At 46.4% G+C, this 19,282-nt stretch overlaps 1 pseudogene; it reads left to right on the forward strand.

Annotated features, from left to right (window-relative positions):
• The window catches only part of LOC138498179 (zinc finger protein 729-like), a 248,277-nt pseudogene that overhangs the window by 40,279 nt on the left and 188,716 nt on the right, over nt 1–19,282 (forward strand).

Genomic DNA, 19,282 nt, shown 5'->3' on the forward strand with positions numbered 1-19,282 from the left:
AACCCTACTCTGGATTCTTCACTCTGATCAGGGATCCTTCTATTAGTTGCCCAATCCTACTCTGGATTATTTACTCTGATCAGGGATCCTTCTATTAGGGGCCCATCTCTACTCTGGATTCTTTAATCTGATCAGGGATCCTTCTATTAGGGGCCCATCCCTACTCCAGGTTCTTTACTCTGATCAGGGGTCCTTCTATTAGGGGCCTACCCCTACTCTGGATTCTTTACTCTGATCACAGACCCTTCTATTAGGTGCCCAACCCTACTCTGGATTCTTTACTCTGATCAAGGGTCCTTCAATTAGGGCCCCAAACATACTCTGGATTCTTTACTCTGATCAGGGATCCTTCTATTAGGGGCCCATCCCTACTCTGGATTCTTCACTCTGATCAGGGATCCTTCTATTAGTTGCCCAATCCTACTCTGGATTATTTACTCTGATCAGGGATCCTTCTATTAGGGGCCCATCTCTACTCTGGATTCTTTAATCTGATCAGGGATCCTTCTATTAGGGGCCCATCCCTACTCCAGGTTCTTTACTCTGATCAGGGGTCCTTCTATTAGGGGCCCAACCCTACTCTGGATTCTTTACTCTGATCAAGGGTCCTTCAATTAGGGCCCAAAACCTACTCTGGATTCTTTACTCTGATCAGGGATCCTTCTATTAGAAGCCCAACCCTACTCTGGATTCTTTACTCTGATCAAGGGTCCTTCAATTAGGGCCCCAAACATACTCTGGATTCTTTACTCTGATCAGGGATCCTTCTATTAGGGGCCCATCCCTACTCTGGATTCTTCACTCTGATCAGGGATCCTTCTATTAGTTGCCCATTCCTACTCTGGATTATTTACTCTGATCAGGGATCCTTCTATTAGGGGCCCATCTCTACTCTGGATTCTTTACTCTGATCACAGACCCTTCTATTAGGTGCCCAACCCTACTCCAGGTTCTTTACTCTGATCAGGGGTCCTTCTATTAGGGGCCCAACCCTACTCTGGATTCTTTACTCTGATCAAGGGTCCTTCAATTAGGGCCCAAAACCTACTCTGGATTCTTTACTCTGATCAGGGATCCTTCTATTAGAGGCCCAACCCTACTCTGGATTCTTTACTCTGATCAAGGGTCCTTCAATTAGGGCCCCAAACATACTCTGGATTCTTTACTCTGATCAGGGATCCTTCTATTAGGGGCCCATCCCTACTCTGGATTCTTCACTCTGATCAGGGATCCTTCTATTAGTTGCCCAATCCTACTCTGGATTATTTACTCTGATCAGGGATCCTTCTATTAGGGGCCCATCCCTACTCCAGGTTCTTTACTCTGATCAGGGGTCCTTCTATTAGGGGCCCAACCCTACTCTGGATTCTTTACTCTGATCACAGACCCTTCTATTAGGTGCCCAACCCTACTCTGGTTTCTTTACTCTGATCAAGGGTCCTTCAATTAGGGCCCCAAACCTACTCTGGATTCTTCACTCTGATCAGGGATCCTTCTATTAGGGGCCCATCCCTACTCTGGATTCTGTCATGATTTCCCAACGAGTTCCCTGATTAAACCCATGTTTCCGTAGATTATTATTATTACTCTGTCATTTGAGAAGAAGTTATTGTGCCCATTCAAATCCATATAGTTAGTCATGGAAAATCGGGATTCCAAAATGGCCGCCTAGTGGTGTAACCAGGAACTAATTTGTAGGTCTAGTCTTTTGCAACCTTCTGCTATAAGTACTCAATTTCTGAGGAGACTCGCGCTTCGCGTTGTTGACTGCCTCGCAGTACGGACGCTCACCGCGGTCTCCGCAGAATTCCAGTCAGAGTTTCCCCGCCCTTTGTATTTCCAGTCAGAAACTCTTCGTCCTGTCCCATAGTCTCCTTCTCTGCTCATAGTCAGTAGTTGCTTATTATTTTGATGTCCCCTAGTTTCCGCGTCCTCAGTTCCAGTCCGAAGTTTTCCTGTCAAGAGTTTAGTGAGGAATATTTCTTACATACACGCAAGTACCAGTATTTAGGTTTTTCCCGAGATTTACCAGTGCCCAGTTGCTTTTAGTTTTGCGAGTGTTTTTTGGCAACGGATAGTCAGTGTGCATTTTCTCATTTTTTGGTTTATTCTATATATACTTGTTTCCGTGTGCCATTGCTTTAAACACTTTTTGTTGGTGCCAGGTTGTTGTCACACAACTCAAGAAAGGGTTGCCAAGTTGTGTAGCTGTTGTAGCTAGTTTCCACATTCATTTTACCATAAGGGTTTTATATCATTCCACATTACACTCTCCTGATAGTGGTTTAGTCAGTTCCGATAGGACAGCGCTACATCCCCTCATTTCGGAACAGAGTGTCATCAATATATTTACACTATTGCCCTCCAGTTGATAGTACTGAGCCTTCTATTAGCTACACTAAGGATGACTAAATTTTAGGCATACCTCTCCTTGTCACCAGTCTCCTTATTTCGTTATTTAAGAATACAATTGACACCTAGACTACTCCGTTTTCTTCTGGACATGCGCCCCTGTATGAACGCAGGATGGAGAGCTCACTAAAAAAGAACCTTAGGTGAGAATTCCCTGATGTTAGTTATCATTCTATTTTCAGCACTGGAGAGTTTTCTCAGAATATAGGTAGGACAGTATTAAGGAGGGTTGTTATCTTGTCATCCTTTCTACAGGGATTGTGAATCTACGGAGGCTCCAGGGAGTTCTTCTGGCGTTCCCGCAGATTGACAGGTGAGCGTTACAGATTCTTTACTCTGATCACAGACCCTTCTATTAGGTGCCAAACCCTACTCTGGATTATTTACTCTGATCAAGGGTCCTTCAATTAGGGCCCCAAACCTACTCTGGATTCTTTACTCTGATCAGGGATCCTTCTATTAGGGGCCCATCCCTACTCTGGATTCTTCACTCTGATCAGGGATCCTTCTATTAGGCGCCCAATCCTACTCTGGATCCTTTACTCTGATCAGGGATCCTTCTATTAGGGGCCCATCCCTACTCTGGATTATTTACTCTGACCAGGGATCCTTCTATTAGGGGCCCATCCCTACTCTGGGTTCTTTACTCTGATCAGGGATCCTTCTATTAGGGGCCCATCCCTACTCTGGGATCTTTACTCTCATCGCCTTCTGGGGACTGGGGCCTCAATACCTTGAACTCTCTCTTCCTAAATATCTTCCTTCTCGAGCTCTTTGCTCATCCGTCTCCAACTCCTTAAGGGTCAGTCGCTTCTTCAAGCAACAAGTTGGTGGTAGATCTCTTTCTTCGGCTGGAGCCTCCCTGCCTCCCTGAAACTTGAGGAGGACCATCTCTGGTTCCGGAAGCACCTCAAAACCTTTCTCTTTGCTTCGCCTTTTCTCCTCCTCTCCCCTGTTGACCTCCTGGCTGATTCGAATCTGCACTGGTTACCTGGCCACCCTCTGATCTTTGGTCCAGGCCCCTTCCCCGCCAGTCACACACACCTGCACTGCCTGCCTGGCATCGCCCGTACTTGGGGACTGTTTCTGTATCCCTTCAGTCCAACTACCAGCACTTGACACCTGATGTCTTCACTCCCCTTTGCACTTGCCACCTGCTGGCCGTTACTTTACTTACTGTCATTATTCTATTCCCATGTACTGCATTGTGCTTTCCCCCCTCCCCACCGCACTTTTCCCCCTTTCCCCATCCCATGCACTTGCGCAATCTGAATGACAACTGACCTAGTATGATCGTTGTCTGTCCTCCCTTTGTTCCCCCTCCCTTGCCTCGTTGCACCTTGAAACACTTGTGTATAGGTGCGTTATAAATGCAAATCACATCATATCATATCATCAGGGATCCTTCTATTAGGGGCCCATCCCTACTCCAGGTTCTTTACTCTGATCACAGACCCTTCTATTAGGTGCCCAACCCTACTCTGGATTCTTTACTCTGATCACAGACCCTTCTATTAGGTGCCCAACCCTACTCTGGATTCTTTACTCTGATCAAGGGTCCTTCAATTAGGGCCCCAAACATATTCTGGATTCTTTACTCTGATCAGGGATCCTTCTATTAGGGGCCCATCCCTACTCTGGATTCTTCACTCTGATCAGGGATCCTTCTATTAGGTGCCCAATCCTACTCTGGATTATTTACTCTGATCAGGGATCCTTCTATTAGGGGCCCATCTCTACTCTGGATTCTTTAATCTGATCAGGGATCCTTCTATTAGGGGCCCATCCCTACTCCAGGTTCTTTACTCTGATCAGGGGTCCTTCTATTAGGGGCCCAACCCTACTCTGGATTCTTTACTCTGATCAAGGGTCCTTCAATTAGGGCCCAAAACCTACTCTGGATTCTTTACTCTGATCAGGGATCCTTCTATTAGAGGCCCAACCCTACTCTGGATTCTTCACTCTGATCAGGGATCCTTCTATTAGGTGCCCAATCCTACTCTGGATTATTTACTCTGATCAGGAATCCTTCTATTAGGAGCCCAATCCTACTCTAAATTCTTTACTCTGATCAGGGATCCTTCTATTAGGGGCCCATCCCTACTCCAGGTGCTTTACTCTGACCAGGGGTCCTTCTATTAGGGGCCCATCCCTACTCTGGAGTCTCTACTCTGATCAGGGATCCTTCTATTAAGGGCCCAATCATACTCTAAATTCTTTACTCTGATCAGGGATCCTTCTATTAGTGGCCCATCCCTACTCTGGAGTCTCTACTCTGATCAGGGATCCTTCTATTAGGGGCCCTATCCTACTCTGGATTCTTTACTCTGATCAGGGGTCCTTCTATTAGGGGCCCATCCCTACTCTGGAGTCTCTACTCTGAACAGGGATCCTTCTATTAGGGGTTCATCCCTACTCTGGATTATTCACTCTGATCAGGGTTCCTTCTATTAGGGGCCCGTCCCTACTCTGGGTTCTTTACTCTGATCAGGGATCCTTCCATTAGGGGCCTATCCCTACTCTGGATTCTTTACTCTGATGAGGGTTCCTTCTATTATGGGCCTATCCCTACTCCGGATTCTTTACTCTGATCAGGGTTCTTTCTTTTAGGGGCCCATCCCTGCTCTGGATTCTTTACTCTGATCAGGGATCCTTATATTAGGGCCCACCCTACTCTGGATTATTTACTCTGATCAGGGATCCTTCTATTAGGGGCCCATCCCTACTCTGGATTCTTTACTTTGATCAGAGATCCTTCTATTAGGGCCCATACCTTCTCTGTACTTTTTACTCTGATCAGGAATCCTTCAATTAGGGGCCCATCCCTACTCCGGATTCTTTACTCTGATCAGGGATCCATCTATTAGGGGTTCATCCCTACTCTGGATTATTCACTCTGATCAGGGTTCCTTCTATTAGGGGCCCGTCCCTACTCTGGGTTCTTTACTCTGATCAGGGATCCTTCCATTAGGGGCCTATCCCTACTCTGGATTCTTTACTCTGATCAAGGGTCCTTCAATTAGGGCCCAAAACCTACTCTGGATTCTTTACTCTGATCAGGGACCCTTCTATTAGGGGCCTACCCCTACTCTGGATTCTTTACTCTGATCAAGGGTCCTTCAATTAGGGCCCAAAACCTACTCTGGATTCTTTACTCTGATCAGGGATCCTTCTATTAGGGGCCCATCCCTACTCTGGATTCTTCACTCTGATCAGGGATCCTTCTATTAGTTGTCCAATCCTACTCTGTATTATTTACTCTGATCAGGGATCCTTCTATTAGGGGCCCATCTCTACTCTGGATTCTTTAATCTGATCAGGGATCCTTCTATTAGGGGCCCATCCCTACTCCAGGTTCTTTACTCTGATCAGGGGTCCTTCTATTAGGGGCCCAACCCTACTCTGGATTCTTTACTCTGATCAAGGGTCCTTCAATTAGGGCCCAAAACCTGCTCTGGATTCTTTACTCTGATCAGGGATCCTTCTATTAGAGGCCCAACCCTACTCTGGATTCTTCACTCTGATCAGGGATCCTTCTATTAGGTGCCCAATCCTACTCTGGATTATTTACTCTGATCAGGAATCCTTCTATTAGGAGCCCAATCCTACTCTAAATTCTTTACTCTGACCAGGGGTCCTTCTATTAGGGGCCCATCCCTACTCTGGAGTCTCTACTCTGATCAGGGATCCTTCTATTAAGGGCTTAAGGGCCCAATCATACTCTAAATTCTTTACTCTGATCAGGGATCCTTCTATTAGTGGCCCATCCCTACTCTGGAGTCTCTACTCTGATCAGGGATCCTTCTATTAGGGGCCCCATCCTACTCTGGATTCTTTACTCTGATCAGGGGTCCTTCTATTAGGGGCCCATCCCTACTCTGGAGTCTCTACTCTGATCAGGGATCCTTCTATTAGGGGTTCATCCCTACTCTGGATTATTCACTCTGATCAGGGTTCCTTCTATTAGAGGCCCGTCCCTACTCTGGGTTCTTTACTCTGATCAGGGATCCTTCCATTAGGGGCCTATCCCTACTCTGGATTCTTTACTCTGATGAGGGTTCCTTCTATTATGGGCCTATCCCTACTCCGGATTCTTTACTCTGATCAGGGTTCTTTCTTTTAGGGGCCCATCCCTGCTCTGGATTCTTTACTCTGATCAGGGATCCTTATATTAGGGCCCATCCCTACTCTGGATTATTTACTCTGATCAGGGATCCTTCTATTAGGGGCCCATCCCTACTCTGGATTCTTTACTTTGATCAGAGATCCTTCTATTAGGGCCCATACCTTCTCTGTATTTTTTACTCTGATCAGGAATCCTTCAATTAGGGGCCCATCCCTACTCCGGATTCTTTACTCTGATCAGGGATCCTTCTATTAGGGGTTCATCCCTACTCTGGATTATTCACTCTGATCAGGGTTCCTTCTATTAGGGGCCCGTCCCTACTCTGGGTTCTTTACTCTGATCAGGGATCCTTCCATTAGGGGCCTATCCCTACTCTGGATTCTTTACTCTGATGAGGGTTCCTTCTATTATGGGCCTATCCCTTCTCCGGATTCTTTACTCTGATCAGGGGTTCTTCTATTAGGGGCCCATGCCTACTCTGGGTTCTTTACTCTGATCAGGGATCCTTCTATTAGGGGCCCATCCCTACTCTGGGATCTTTACTCTCATCGCCTTCTGGGGACTGGGGCCTCAATACCTTGAACTCTCTCTTCCTAAATATCTTCCTTCTCGAGCTCTTTGCTCATCCGTCTCCAACTCCTTAAGGGTCAGTCGCTTCTTCAAGCAACAAGTTGGTGGTAGATCTCTTTCTTCGGCTGGAGCCTCCCTGCCTCCCTGAAACTTGAGGAGGACCATCTCTGGTTCCGGAAGCACCTCAAAACCTTTCTCTTTGCTTCGCCTTTTCTCCTCCTCTCCCCTGCTGACCTCCTGGCTGATTCGAATCTGCACTGGTTACCTGGCCACCCTCTGATCTTTGGTCCAGGCCCCTTCCCCACCAGTCACACACACCTGCACTGCCTGCCTGGCATCGCCCGTACTTGGGGACTGTTTCTGTATCCCTTCAGTCCAACTACCAGCACTTGACACCTGATGTCTTCACTCACCTTTGCACTTGCCACCTGCTGGCCGTTACTTTACTTACTGTCATTATTCTATTCCCATGTACTGCATTGTGCTTTCCCCCCTCCCCACCGCACTTTTCCCCTTTCCCCATCCCATGCACTTGCGCAATCTGAATGACAACTGACCTAGTATGATCGTTGTCTGTCCTCCCTTTGTTCCCCCTCCCTTGCCTCGTTGCACCTTGAAACACTTGTGTATAGGTGCGTTATAAATGCAAATCACATCATATCATATCATCAGGGATCCTTCTATTAGGGGCCCATCCCTACTCCAGGTTCTTTACTCTGATCAGGGGTCCTTCTATTAGGGGCCCAACCCTACTCTGGATTCTTTACTCTGATCAAGGGTCCTTCAATTAGGGCCCAAAACCTACTCTGGATTCTTTACTCTGATCAGGGATCCTTCTATTAGAGGCCCAACCCTACTCTGGATTCTTCACTCTGATCAGGGATCCTTCTATTAGGGGCCCATCCCTACTCCAGGTTCTTTACTCTGATCAGGGGTCCTTCTATTAGGGGCCCAACCCTACTCTGGATTCTTTACTCTGATCAAGGGTCCTTCAATTAGGGCCCAAAACCTACTCTGGATTCTTTACTCTGATCAGGGATCCTTCTATTAGAGGCCCAACCCTACTCTGGATTCTTCACTCTGATCAGGGATCCTTCTATTAGGTGCCCAATCCTACTCTGGATTATTTACTCTGATCAGGGATCCTTCTATTAGGGGCCCATCCCTACTCTGGATTCTTCACTCTGATCAGGGATCCTTCTATTAGTTGCCCAATCCTACTCTGGATTATTTACTCTGATCAGGGATCCTTCTATTAGGGGCCCATCTCTACTCTGGATTCTTTAATCTGATCAGGGATCCTTCTATTAGGGGCCCATCCCTACTCCAGGTTCTTTACTCTGATCAGGGGTCCTTCTATTAGGGGCCTACCCCTACTCTGGATTCTTTACTCTGATCACAGACCCTTCTATTAGGTGCCCAACCCTACTCTGGATTCTTTACTCTGATCAAGGGTCCTTCAATTAGGGCCCCAAACCTACTCTGGATTCTTCACTCTGATCAGGGATCCTTCTATTAGGGGCCCATCCCTACTCTGGATTCTGTCATGATTTCCCAACGAGTTCCCTGATTAAACCCATGTTTCCGTAGATTATTATTATTACTCTGTCATTTGAGAAGAAGTTATTGTGCCCATTCAAATCCATATAGTTAGTCATGGAAAATCGGGATTCCAAAATGGCTGCCTAGTGGTGTAACCAGGAACTAATTTGTAGGTCTAGTCTTTTGCAACCTTCTGCTATAAGTACTCAATTTCTGAGGAGACTCGCGCTTCGCGTTGTTGACTGCCTCGCAGTACGGACGCTCACCGCGGTCTCCGCAGAATTCCAGTCAGAGTTTCCCCGCCCTTTGTATTTCCAGTCAGAAACTCTTCGTCCTGTCCCATAGTCTCCTTCTCTGCTGATAGTCAGTAGTTGCTTATTATTTTGATGCCCCCTAGTTTCCGCGTCCTCAGTTCCAGTCCGAAGTTTTCCTGTCAAGAGTTTCGTGAGGAATATTTCTTACATACACGCAAGTACCAGTATTTAGGTTTTTCCCGAGATTTACCAGTGCCCAGTTGCTTTTAGTTTTGCGAGTGTTTCTTGGCAACGGATAGTCAGTGTGCATTTTCTCATTTTTTGGTTTATTCTATATATACTTGTTTCCGTGTGCCATTGCTTTAAACACTTTTTGTTGGTGCCAGGTTGTTGTCACACAACTCAAGAAAGGGTTGCCAAGTTGTGTAGCTGTTGTAGCTAGTTTCCACATTCATTTTACCATAAGGGTTTTATATCATTCCACATTACACTCTCCTGATAGTGGTTTAGTCAGTTCCGATAGGACAGCGCTACATCCCCTCATTTCGGAACAGAGTGTCATCAATATATTTACACTATTGCCCTCCAGTTGATAGTACTGAGCCTTCTATTAGCTACACTAAGGATGACTAAATTTTAGGCATACCTCTCCTTGTCACCAGTCTCCTTATTTCGTTATTTAAGAATACAATTGACACCTAGACTACTCCGTTTTCTTCTGGACATGCGCCCCTGTATGAACGCAGGATGGAGAGCTCACTAAAAAAGAACCTTAGGTGAGAATTCCCTGATGTTAGTTATCATTCTATTTTCAGCACTGGAGAGTTTTCTCAGAATATAGGTAGGACAGTATTAAGGAGGGTTGTTATCTTGTCATCCTTTCTACAGGGATTGTGAATCTACGGAGGCTCCAGGGAGTTCTTCTGGTGTTCCCGCAGATTGACAGGTGAGCGTTACAGATTCTTTACTCTGATCACAGACCCTTCTATTAGGTGCCAAACCCTACTCTGGATTATTTACTCTGATCAAGGGTCCTTCAATTAGGGCCCCAAACCTACTCTGGATTCTTTACTCTGATCAGGGATCCTTCTATTAGGGGCCCATCCCTACTCTGGATTCTTCACTCTGATCAGGGGTCCTTCTATTAGGGGCCCAACCCTACTCTGGATTCTTTACTCTGATCAAGGGTCCTTCAATTAGGGCCCAAAACCTACTCTGGATTCTTTACTCTGATCAGGGATCCTTCTATTAGGGGCCCAACCCTACTCTGGATTCTTCACTCTGATCAGGGATCCTTCTATTAGGTGCCCAATCCTACTCTGGATTATTTACTCTGATCAGGGATCCTTCTATTAGGGGCCCATCTCTACTCTGGATTCTTTAATCTGATCAGGGATCCTTCTATTAGGGGCCCATCCCTACTCCAGGTTCTTTACTCTGATCAGGGGTCCTTCTATTAGGGGCCCAACCCTACTCTGGATTCTTTACTCTGATCAAGGGTCCTTCAATTAGGGCCCAAAACCTACTCTGGATTCTTTACTCTGATCAGGGATCCTTCTATTAGAGGCCCAACCCTACTCTGGATTCTTCACTCTGATCAGGGATCCTTCTATTAGGTGCCCAATCCTACTCTGGATTATTTACTCTGATCAGGAATCCTTCTATTAGGAGCCCAATCCTACTCTAAATTCTTTACTCTGATCAGGGATCCTTCTATTAGGGGCCCATCCCTACTCCAGGTGCTTTACTCTGACCAGTGGTCCTTCTATTAGGGGCCCATCCCTACTCTGGAGTCTCTACTCTGATCAGGACTCCTTCTATTAAGGGCCCAATCATACTCTAAATTCTTTACTCTGATCAGGGATCCTTCTATTAGTGGCCCATCCCTACTCTGGAGTCTCTACTCTGATCAGGGATCCTTCTATTAGGGGCCCCATCCTACTCTGGATTCTTTACTCTGATCAGGGGTCCTTCTATTAGGGGCCCATCCCTACTCTGGAGTCTCTACTCTGAACAGGGATCCTTCTATTAGGGGTTCATCCCTACTCTGGATTATTCACTCTGATCAGGGTTCCTTCTATTAGGGGCCCGTCCCTACTCTGGGTTCTTTACTCTGATCAGGGATCCTTCCATTAGGGGCCTATCCCTACTCTGGATTCTTTACTCTGATGAGGGTTCCTTCTATTATGGGCCTATCCCTACTCCGGATTGTTTACTCTGATCAGGGTTCTTTCTTTTAGGGGCCCATCCCTGCTCTGGATTCTTTACTCTGATCAGGGATCCTTATATTAGGGCCCATCCCTACTCTGGATTATTTACTCTGATCAGGGATCCTTCTATTAGGGGCCCATCCCTACTCTGGATTCTTTACTTTGATCAGAGATCCTTCTATTAGGGCCCATACCTTCTCTGTATTTTTTACTCTGATCAGGAATCCTTCAATTAGGGGCCCATCCCTACTCCGGATTCTTTACTCTGATCAGGGATCCTTCTATTAGGGGTTCATCCCTACTCTGGATTATTCACTCTGATCAGGGTTCCTTCTATTAGGGGCCCGTCCCTACTCTGGGTTCTTTACTCTGATCAGGGATCCTTCCATTAGGGGCCTATCCCTACTCCGGATTCTTTACTCTGATCAGGGGTTCTTCTATTAGGGGCCCATCCCTACTCTGGGTTCTTTACTCTGATCAGGGATCCTTCTATTAGGGGCCCATCCCTACTCTGGGATCTTTACTCTCATCGCCTTCTGGGGACTGGGGCCTCAATACCTTGAACTCTCTCTTCCTAAATATCTTCCTTCTCGAGCTCTTTGCTCATCCGTCTCCAACTCCTTAAGGGTCAGTCGCTTCTTCAAGCAACAAGTTGGTGGTAGATCTCTTTCTTCGGCTGGAGCCTCCCTGCCTCCCTGAAACTTGAGGAGGACCATCTCTGGTTCCGGAAGCACCTCAAAACCTTTCTCTTTGCTTCGCCTTTTCTCCTCCTCTCCCCTGCTGACCTCCTGGCTGATTCGAATCTGCACTGGTTACCTGGCCACCCTCTGATCTTTGGTCCAGGCCCCTTCCCCGCCAGTCACACACACCTGCACTGCCTGCCTGGCATCGCCCGTACTTGGGGACTGTTTCTGTATCCCTTCAGTCCAACTACCAGCACTTGACACCTGATGTCTTCACTCACCTTTGCACTTGCCACCTGCTGGCCATTACTTTACTTACTGTCATTATTCTATTCCCATGTACTGCATTGTGCTTTCCCCCCTCCCCACCGCACTTTTCCCCCTTTCCCCATCCCATGCACTTGCGCAATCTGAATGACAACTGACCTAGTATGATCGTTGTCTGTCCTCCCTTTGTTCCCCCTCCCTTGCCTCGTTGCACCTTGAAACACTTGTGTATAGGTGCGTTATAAATGCAAATCACATCATATCATATCATCAGGGATCCTTCTATTAGGGGCCCATCCCTACTCCAGGTTCTTTACTCTGATCAGGGGTCCTTCTATTAGGGGCCCAACCCTACTCTGGATTCTTTACTCTGATCACAGACCCTTCTATTAGGTGCCCAACCCTACTCTGGATTCTTTAATCTGATCAGGGATCCTTCTATTAGGGGCCCATCCCTACTCCAGGTTCTTTACTCTGATCAGGGGTCCTTCTATTAGGGGCCCATCCCTACTCCAGGTTCTTTACTCTGATCAGGGGTCCTTCTATTAGGGGCCTACCCCTACTCTGGATTCTTTACTCTGATCACAGACCCTTCTATTAGGTGCCCAACCCTACTCTGGATTCTTTACTCTGATCAAGGGTCCTTCAATTAGGGCCCCAAACCTACTCTGGATTCTTCACTCTGATCAGGGATCCTTCTATTAGGGGCCCATCCCTACTCTGGATTCTGTCATGATTTCCCAACGAGTTCCCTGATTAAACCCATGTTTCCGTAGATTATTATTATTACTCTGTCATTTGAGAAGAAGTTATTGTGCCCATTCAAATCCATATAGTTAGTCATGGAAAATCGGGATTCCAAAATGGCCGCCTAGTGGTGTAACCAGGAACTAATTTGTAGGTCTAGTCTTTTGCAACCTTCTGCTATAAGTACTCAATTTCTGAGGAGACTCGCGCTTCGCGTTGTTGACTGCCTCGCAGTACGGACGCTCACCGCGGTCTCCGCAGAATTCCAGTCAGAGTTTCCCCGCCCTTTGTATTTCCAGTCAGAAACTCTTCGTCCTGTCCCATAGTCTCCTTCTCTGCTCATAGTCAGTAGTTGCTTATTATTTTGATGTCCCCTAGTTTCCGCGTCCTCAGTTCCAGTCCGAAGTTTTCCTGTCAAGAGTTCCGTGAGGAATATTTCTTACATACACGCAAGTACCAGTATTTAGGTTTTTCCCGAGATTTACCAGTGCCCAGTTGCTTTTAGTTTTGCGAGTGTTTTTTGGCAACGGATAGTCAGTGTGCATTTTCTCATTTTTTGGTTTATTCTATATATACTTGTTTCCGTGTGCCATTGCTTTAAACACTTTTTGTTGGTGCCAGGTTGTTGTCACACAACTCAAGAAAGGGTTGCCAAGTTGTGTAGCTGTTGTAGCTAGTTTCCACATTCATTTTACCATAAGGGTTTTATATCATTCCACATTACACTCTCCTGATAGTGGTTTAGTCAGTTCCGATAGGACAGCGCTACATCCCCTCATTTCGGAACAGAGTGTCATCAATATATTTACACTATTGCCCTCCAGTTGATAGTACTGAGCCTTCTATTAGCTACACTAAGGATGACTAAATTTTAGGCATACCTCTCCTTGTCACCAGTCTCCTTATTTCGTTATTTAAGAATACAATTGACACCTAGACTACTCCGTTTTCTTCTGGACATGCGCCCCTGTATGAACGCAGGATGGAGAGCTCACTAAAAAAGAACCTTAGGTGAGAATTCCCTGATGTTAGTTATCATTCTATTTTCAGCACTGGAGAGTTTTCTCAGAATATAGGTAGGACAGTATTAAGGAGGGTTGTTATCTTGTCATCCTTTCTACAGGGATTGTGAATCTACGGAGGCTCCAGGGAGTTCTTCTGGCGTTCCCGCAGATTGACAGGTGAGCGTTACAGATTCTTTACTCTGATCACAGACCCTTCTATTAGGTGCCAAACCCTACTCTGAATTATTTACTCTGATCAAGGGTCCTTCAATTAGGGCCCCAAACCTACTCTGGATTCTTTACTCTGATCAGGGATCCTTCTATTAGGGGCCCATCCCTACTCTGGATTCTTCACTCTGATCAGGGATCCTTCTATTAGGTGCCCAATCCTACTCTGGATCCTTTACTCTGATCAGGGATCCTTCTATTAGGGGCCCATCCCTACTCTGGATTATTTACTCTGACCAGGGATCCTTCTATTAGGGGCCCATCCCTACTCTGGGTTCTTTACTCTGATCAGGGATCCTTCTATTAGGGGCCCGTCCCTACTCTGGGATCTTTACTCTCATCGCCTTCTGGGGACTGGGGCCTCAATACCTTGAACTCTCTCTTCCTAAATATCTTCCTTCTCGAGCTCTTTGCTCATCCGTCTCCAACTCCTTAAGGGTCAGTCGCTTCTTCAAGCAACGAGTTGGTGGTAGATCTCTTTCTTGGGCTGGAGCCTCCCTGCCTCCCTGAAACTTGAGGAGGACCATCTCTGGTTCCGGAAGCACCTCAAAACCTTTCTCTTTGCTTCGCCTTTTCTCCTCCTCTCCCCTGCTGACCTCCTGGCTGATTTGAATCTGCACTGGTTACCTGGCCACCCTCTGATCTTTGGTCCAGGCCCCTTCCCCGCCAGTCACACACACCTGCACTGCCTGCCTGGCATCGCCCGTACTTGGGGACTGTTTCTGTATCCCTTCAGTCCCCCTACCAGCCCTTGACACCTGATGTCTTCACTCATCAGGGATCCTTCTATTAGGGGCCTACCCCTACTCTGGATTCTTTACTCTGATCAAGGGTCCTTCAATTAGGGCCCCAAACCTACTCTGGATTCTTTACTCTGATCAGGGATCCTTCTATTAGGGGCCCATCCCTACTCCAGGTTCTTTACTCTGATCAGGGGTCCTTCTATTAGGGGCCCAACCCTACTCTGGATTCTTTACTCTGATCAAGGGTCCTTCAATTAGGGCCCAAAACCTACTCTGGATTCTTTACTCTGATCAGGGATCCTTCTATTAGGGGCCCAACCCTACTCTGGATTCTTCACTCTGATCAGGGATCCTTCTATTAGGTGCCCAATCCTACTCTGGATTATTTACTCTGATCAGGAATCCTTCTATTAGGAGCCCAATCCTACTCTAAATTCTTTACTCTGATCAGGGATCCTTCTATTAGGGGCCCATCCCTACTCCAGGTGCTTTACTCTGACCAGTTGTCCTTCTATTAGGGGCCCATCCCTACTCTGGAGTCTCTACTCTGATCAGGGATCCTTCTATTAAGGGCCCAATCATACTCTAAATTCTTTACTCTGATCAGGGATCCTTCTATTAGTGGCCCATCCCTACTCTGGAGTCTCTACTCTGATCAGGGATCCTTCTATTAGGGGCCCCATCCTACTCTGGATTCTTTACTCTGATCAGGGGTCCTTCTATTAGGGGCCCATCCCTACTCTGGAGTCTCTACTCTGATCAGGGATCCTTCTATTAGGGGCCCATTCATACTCTAAATTCTTTACTCTGATCAGGGATCCTTCTATTAGTGGCCCATCCCTACTCTGGAGTCTCTACTCTGATCAGGGATCCTTCTATTAGGGGCCCCATCCTACTCTGGGTTCTTTTCTGTGATCAGGGATCCTTCTTTTAGTGGCCCATCCCTACTCTGGATTCTTTACTCTTATCAGGGATGCTTCTATTAGGGGCCCATCCCTACTCTGGGTTCTTTTCTGTGATCAGGGATCCTTCTATTAGTGGCCCATCCCTACTCTGGGTTCTTTACTCTGATCAGGGATCCTTCTATTAGGGGCCCATCCCTACTCTGGATTCTTTACTTTGATCAGGGATCCTTCTATGTAGCTGCATCGATGGCTTGCTGCATGTTGATTGTAGCTGCATCAATGGCTTGCCAGAGGTTGATTGTAACTGCATCAATGGCTTGCCAGAGGTAATTGTAGTTGCATCAATGGCTTGCCAGATGTTGATTGTAGCTGCATCGATGGCTTGCCAGGTGTTGATTGTAGCTGCATCAATGGCTTGCCAGGTGTTGATTGTAGCTGCATCAATGGCTTGCCAGAGGTTGATTGTAGTTGCATCAATGGCTTGCAAGAGGTTGATTGTAGCTGCATCAATGGCTTGCCAGAGGTTGATTGTAGCTGGCGTGCCGGATGTTCATTGTAGCTGCATCAATGGCTTGTGAAAGTGAGAGTCCCCCAAAAATACAGTGATAACTCCCCAATGAGAGTCAGTAATGGACACACCCCAGGAGGGAATGAGACCAGGACCAAGTGTGTGTGAAGATAAAAAGTAAAGTTTATCCAAAACCAAATAGGGCAAGCAGAGAACTCTGCAAACTTCGAGAGCTCTCTGCCAGACAATAGACAAACATTCATATCTATTACAAAATTGCGTCATAGATGATGTAAACTATAGGGGGCACATATGTTGTGGGGATTGGACAATGCAAACTAGACATTGGGCCTCAGTACGAGTTTGGAGGTAGCCTTGCCCTTAATGTGGGCTCAATGGGAATGGGGAGGATGGTAGCAGCGGTACCATTCATAACGGTACCGTTGCTACCATCCTGGTCTAACCAGGCGTCCAGAGCGGCACCCGCAAATAAACACGTATTGTTGTGGCATGGCAACAACGGCGCCGGTTGCACTACCAGCACCGTTGTTGACTTACCACAACAGTTGTAATGAGGCCCATTATGTATTCTTTAGGGATGATGCTCCAGCATTGGCGAAGATCCGCGGGGTGCACAGGTCAGCTGGGCTCTTCTGGGTGGAGCGCAGGGTCAGATGATGTCCGTGCTGTTACAATTTATGCTACTTGACGACAGCCCTTATGGCCACACATACCTTGAACGTTAATTATGCATTTTGACATATAAGAGAAATATTACTAAACATCTGACCTTGACAGTAAAAGCGAGAATACATGGGTCCAGGTGCCCAAGCTGTTCAGGAGATTATGCTGTCACATTCATTGACCATTCCTTTAGATCTCACAAGACAATTATTTATTGTTTGTTATTGTGAGGGGAATATAGTGCCACGCAGGGGATCAGGGGTCTGGGGTGAGCTGGGGTGGTGCATGGATGAAGGGCATGCAATCGCTGCATCAAAAGGCTTTGGGGTAAGGGGCTTATTGCCCATATTTCTTTAACTAAAGCCTGGGAGTGCGAGGCGGGTTCATGGTGACATCATGTGTCAGAGGGCTGAGGGGAGGGTGGATACTTGGTGCGGGTTCAGCGGAAAGGGTGGAAGGGTGAGAGGTTACATTTGTAGCATCAGGGCATCAGTGAAACAAGGGCCTTTCACCATCAGCCCAGCATGAGGGGGTGAGTGGTGGAGGCTGAGTGCGCGGCGCTGCAAGACAGGGAGAGAAGGCCCTGAGGCCTGTTAAATTTGGTCCTGTTCGATTTGTGGCATTATATGTGAATCATTAGGATGAGGTAAAACCAGGTTATTGTCATTATATGTACAACAAATAGTTAGCGAGTTCTGGTTACATTACAGGTTCTGTCATTGTAGTTATCGTCCTGTAAAAATGACTCTATTCACATTAACCTTGTGGCTTTGTCGTTTATAATGTACACATGAGAAACTCATACAATTTTGAACACGTTTAAGAATATACATAATATTGAAAAAAACCATTGGGCACTTGGGTCATTTACTTTACATCAGATCAAGTGAGTTACTTGACACACCATACATTAGTGTGGGTCTTTGGTAGGGAACGATATGTAACCAACAATATAGGTCCCAAACATATGGAGCATGACTTTGCGTTTTGTGCAATCTGGCAAAGATCGTTTTGTTTAGTTTCATAGAGTCAGTCCCTTAATACACAACCACAGAGGGGGATTTACAGATTTTACAGGGAGGGGATTAGCAGTGTGGGTGAAACAGGGTGGTACACAGGCATGGGGTATGTATCTGTTACTTCAAAAGAGGAGCGCGGTAGGGGGGTTATCCATAGCATATGTCATAAATGTCGGGTTTGCAAGGGAGGGGACATGTTTGTGGAGATGAATTGTTTCTCTCAGACCCAAGCTCTTGCCCGGTCATTCACAGGTCAGTATTGGATGGAGGAAAGCAAAAGATACAGTGTTTGTCTTGTAGCTTATTCGCGCCTAGTCTCCCGTGAGAACAGGACTGCTGCAGGGAAACAGAGGGGAGGAGGGTGAGGGAAATAACTGGCCCACTGTGTGCGGTCTCGAAGGGAGAGCTGCAGCCCTGCAGGCTGCTTTTGCTCATGAGGCCTGTTTTACCATGTACAAAATGGAGTCGGAGTGTGGTACAAAATGGAGTCAGTAATCAGCCTTCTGGTTGAGTTTTGCATCCATATGGGTCGTCCCGCGGCTATCGGGCATCCGCGACCACAAGCGCATGTGTAGCCATTGGACGAACATAATGTGCAAGTGGTTCGGAATGAAGGGGAGGGGGCCTGAAAGACCTTTCCTCCCATACATTGCCCCGTTTCGTTACTTAAGAACATCAATCTTACTTAAGATGATAGATATAGAGGTTTAGTATTGGAAAATCTATTTCCTTTTTTGTAACATCTTATCTGGTTCAAAAAACCAGAGCCTTCAGTATTCCGATCTCCTTCCCTTGATTCCTCTTCATCAGTCTCGGAATCCACATCAGAGCTACCAGGTGAGGTATTAGGTGTACTTTCCTTAGAAGATGGCTTGGACAGGTTTTCGGCATGAATCAAAACAGGGGGATTTAACCCATGACTTTCTGTTCTACTGAATTGAAGGCTTTTGATTTGGAATATAGGTAAGGCCAACATGGGCAAACCTCTACATCTATCATCTTAAGTAAGATTGATCTTTTTGTTTAAACACTACTAGATAATGACCTATGAGTATGTACTAATATTTTGTTGTTGTTCTTTACCTTTTTGCTTTATGTTTTCTTACCTTGAACCTCCTGCCCCTTCACCCCTCCCTTTCTCTCTGTGACTATTTTTAATGTAATTTAATCTTTTGTTTTCATGGTTTACTTCTACATGTGTTTGATTATGCATTATGAGCTCTGATATATGTTTTTCACTGTGAATTCGGCTAATCTTTCACTAGTTTTTATCACCAGCCCTGATTTGAAAAAGAGACTGGTGTGTCGAAACACGTGTTATCCAAAAGGGCATTATAATCAATTCATTTCAGTTTCCACAAATATACGTTGTGGCGCAGT

This window comes from Ambystoma mexicanum, chromosome 5q (assembly GCF_040938575.1).
Source record: "Ambystoma mexicanum isolate Mex_15411 chromosome 5q, UKY_AmexF1_1, whole genome shotgun sequence".
In the NCBI taxonomy this organism is placed as follows: Eukaryota; Metazoa; Chordata; class Amphibia; order Caudata; family Ambystomatidae; genus Ambystoma; species Ambystoma mexicanum.